Raw genomic sequence first — 4,251 nt, 5'->3', positions numbered from 1 at the left:
TCCAACTTATGTACTGAGAGTTTGTTAACTCTCGGGGTACTTCGTACCCCTGTGTGTTCCACACCATGTAACCCCGTTACACTCTCCCCCACTAAGATGAGAACATTCCGTTCTCGAAATTTTCCTCAGCGAGGTCACGTCTTGTGAAGACGGCGGAGGTTACTACACCTCACACCAGCGTTGTACAGCTCCGTGAGCTCACAAACGCCTACGCATTGTTGATGCCCAACTTCTCGTCGTCGGCCCACGGCCCAATGCTCCCAGCGCAGCGCGCATCTTGCTCTCAAGCGGTCTCAGACCTACGCTCGCGCTCCGCGCCTACTCCAAGAGCTACAAACCGCTTAGAGCAATGCTCTTGACTCATTCGAGTCGTCGACAACAGCTCAGCGGTTGAACACTCGCTTCACAAGCGATAGGTCGGTGGTTCGAACCCACTAGGGCACAGCCCTCTTGTTCCATGAACGATTGTTCACGCTTGGACAAGCTTAAGGGCAACACCCTTTTAGCTCAATGGTTGAGCGTTGGCTTTGAGAGCCACAGGTCGGTGGTTCGAGCCCACCAGGGCACAGCCCTGTCGTTCCATGAACGATTGTCCACGCTTGGACAAGCTTAAGAGCAATCCGCTTTTAGCTCAGTGGTCGAGCGTTGGCTTAGGAAGCCACAGGTCGGAGGTTCGAACCCACCAAACACAGCCCTCTCGTTCCATGACCTGTTGTCCTTGAATGGACAAGCTTAAGGGCAACGCCCTTTCAGCTCAGTGGTCGAGCGCTGGCTTTGGAAGCCACAGGTCGGTGGTTTAAATCCACCCGGGCACAGCCCTCTCATACCATGAATAGTCCGTTCTCGGACTGACGTACGGGCATCGCCCTTATAGCTCAATGGTAGAGCTCCGGCCTGTCAAGCCAAAGGCCAGTGGTTCGATCCCCGTCCGGGACACCACTTTCGCTGTTACAGCGCATCCACATTTGGATCATGCTCATCGAGCAAGTTGTTTCAAAACAACTATGCGTCTATCTAGACGCTTGTGCCTGAACCTTGTTCAGCACAACACGAAGCACCTGCTTCCTTCGGGACCATGTCCCTATCATCACGAGATCTCTCCACCTCCTGCTTCCGCTGCGAGCACCGCTCATACGGCTGCGGCCACTGGTCAGAGCCTGAGCTCGACTACTGATCTAATAGCTCCCCACTCTAGTGGGAGGCGCCCAGCGCCTGGCGACGCTGTCGCACGCCATGGTGGTGCTTCGGCACATGATGTGCCCGGTCGTAAGCGTCAACGACGTCAGGGCATTCTTGCCGGAGGATAATTTCAAACTCCCATGAGTTCTGTGAGTGAGGGTAACCCCTCCACTTCACCAAGTAATGGGTATGACCCTGGCGTCTACGCCACGCCACAAGGCGTTCCACGTGAAAGTGGAGCTCACCATGCTCATCGAGCAGAGCAGGAGGAGGCCTTGCCTCAGCTGGGCTCTCGCGGGGAGAGTCAGCACTTGCCGAAACGGCGTCTGCGTCCATACGACGCCGGCGTCCACGACGGAAACGTTCACGTTCACCGCCCATCGGTCGATCTTGAAGAGATGATCCACCTTGTGGATAGGTTAGAGCCACCACTGTTGACTCACAACCAGGTCTCGGACCTTGAGCGTCCAGTCGCTCGGCTGAACGTTCAGCTTGCCTTGCTCCTGCATCTCGAGCACTTCGCTCCGCGACCTGTGGCTCTGCCACATGCTGTTGATCAGCCATCTGTGGATCCACCACTTGCTGTCGTTCAGCCTCCCGTGGCTCTACCACCTGCTGCCCTGCAGCTGTTCGTGGCCCAGCCACCGTTGGTGCCAACGCCTCCGCGCTCACCTGAGCAGGGTCTTGGTATGGCTTAAGCAAGCCGACATAGAAGACCGGATGCGTGCGCATCTTCTTCGGAAGGTTGAGCGTATACGCTAGGCCCTTCCTGGCCACGACCTTGAACGGTCCTATGAACCGAGGTCTTAACTTCGTCTTGAAGACTGCAGACACTGCATGAGTAGGTAGGTTTTTAGCGTTTAATAAAACTTGGTCACCGACCTCAAACCTCTCAACATTGCTTCTGCCCTTGGCATCTGCATGTTCCTTCTGCGTGCCTTGGCTTTCAGCCATAGCGTCGCGTACTTGACGCATTACGCTCAGTCTCAAAGAGACAAAGTCATCGACTTGCTTGCGAACCGCAACAGGGCTGACATCAGCTAGCCGCTCGGCTATCCCTCCCCCATCAAGCTCTGAGCCACTGAGTGGCGGCGTCAGTGGGACGCGAGGGTTAACCAAGCCGTTGAAATAGAACGGAGTGTAGCCTGTCGAGGCGTGCACTGCATTATTTAATGCGAACTCAACGAGTGGGAGCATCTGGCTCCAGCGTTTTGGCGCCTCAGCGCATACGCTTCGGAGGGTATCCTCCACAACGCGATTCACGCGTTCGGTCTGACCATCGGTCTGCGGATGGTCCGCTGTGGACATGTCCAAACGAGTGCCGAGCACTCTGAAGAGGGACGTCCCAGAACTTCGCGGTGAAGCGCGGGTCTCGATCCGAGACAATTGCCTCAGGCAAGCCATGTTGGCGAAAGACTCGGTCTAAAAACAGCAAAGATGTACCTTCACCATCAATGGTGTCCGGCACTGCCGCTAAATGAGCCATCTTGCTCGATCGGTCTACAAAGACCACTATACCCGTGTTTCCCGCCTTATCCTTGGGAAGGAAAAACACAAAGTCCATACTCATGGACTGACAGCATCCCTTGGGGACAGGCAAACTCGCCAATGGCGCTGCCGTGTTCGGCGCGGACTTTGTCCGTTGACACGTCTCACACGTGCGTACATAGGTGCCGACCCACTTATACATCTTGGGCCACCAGTACATCGAGCTCACCGAGCCATAGGTCTTCTCCCGACCTAAGTGCCCGCCCACGGGCGTATCATGAGCCTCATAGAGGATTCGATACTTTAGATCCTCATCATGAGGAACGACTACACGAGGGTTATCCTCAGAGTCGGTGCTGTAGTACAGCAGGCCACCATCGAGCGAGTATCGATGTAGCCTCGCGCGTAAGCGCGCAGACAATTCCTTGTCAGAGTTTTTGAACTCTTCGCTCCCAAGAGCCCGTAGCAGCGCTACGCACATGTCGTCCTGTGCATACGCTCTGCGTATCAAGTCAGGCACTGACGACGTCACTGTCGTGACATGAGCTAATTCGTAGTCCGGCCTGCGCGAGAGCGCATCGGCCACTACATTAAGCCGCCCCGGCTTGTACTTCACCTCGAAGTAATACTCGGCAAAGAAGGAAAGCCATCTTGCCATTCTCTGAAAGAGATGAGGCGACTGTGTCGCAGGGCGTAGCGACGCATGATCAGTAAAGATCACAAAAGGCTTAGAGCCTAGCAGGTGTACCCTGAATTTGACTAGAGCATACTTCATTGCAAGTAGCTCTTTGTCATGAACTGGATAGTTCTTCTCTGCAGCTTTGAGCTGGCGAGACTCAAACGCGATCACGCGTTCACGCCCTTCGGCGTCTGCTTGTAGTAAAGCACAACCGATTGCAAAATCGGAGGCGTCACAGACGACGCTAAACGGACTATCCGGGTCCGGTAGCTCAAGGATCGGAGCCTGGAGAAGGCTCTCCTTCACAGCCTCAAAGGCTCCGTCGTGCTCGACGTTCCAGCACCATGGTGCGTCCTTCTTAAGGAGATCTGATAATGGCCGAGCCATCTCCGCGTAGTTCGCACTGTACTTGTGCAAGTAATTGGCTAAGCCTAGCCACTTGCGTAAGTCTTTTTGGTTCTTGGGAACCGGCCAGTCCACGATGGCCTTGACTTTGGCAGGATCTGCCCGTAAGCCACGCTTCCCAATGAAGCACCCGAGGAAAGGTATCTCCTCCGCGCCAAAGACGCACTTGTCCAAGTTGGCATACAACTTATTAGTGCGCATGCACTCGAGCACCGCTCGCAAGTGGTCAATGTGGTTATCCACGTCTGACTTTCCGTGCTCGGCACGACTATGGACGAATATATCGTCAAAGTACGTTTGAGCGTACGCCCGGTGGGGCCTAAACAGCTGCGTCACAAGACGATTGAACGTTGCTGGTGCGTTCGACAGCCCCTGGGGCATCACCAGCCACTCCCAGAGCATACCGCTCGGAGTACTCACCGCTGTCAGCGGAATGTCGCTCGCTCTCATGAGCAATTGGTAGTAGCCATCGACCAAGTCGAGCGCGCTGTACAGCGTAC

General features: G+C 55.3%; 1 non-coding gene across 1 annotated transcript; it reads left to right on the top strand.

The window, feature by feature from the left end:
• Positions 1–622: 622 nt before the first annotated feature.
• PITG_31786 lies at positions 623–691 on the top strand. Its single transcript has one exon. It is a non-coding gene; the product is annotated as a tRNA-Pro (tRNA).
• The last annotated feature ends 3,560 nt before the right edge of the window (positions 692–4,251 follow it).

The sequence above is a fragment of the Phytophthora infestans genome, genomic scaffold, assembly GCF_000142945.1.
Source record: "Phytophthora infestans T30-4 supercont1.1359 genomic scaffold, whole genome shotgun sequence".
NCBI classification, from domain to species: domain Eukaryota; phylum Oomycota; class Peronosporomycetes; order Peronosporales; family Peronosporaceae; genus Phytophthora; species Phytophthora infestans.
Note: the sequence above shows the minus strand (reverse complement) of the source record. Positions and strands in the feature narration are given on the sequence as shown.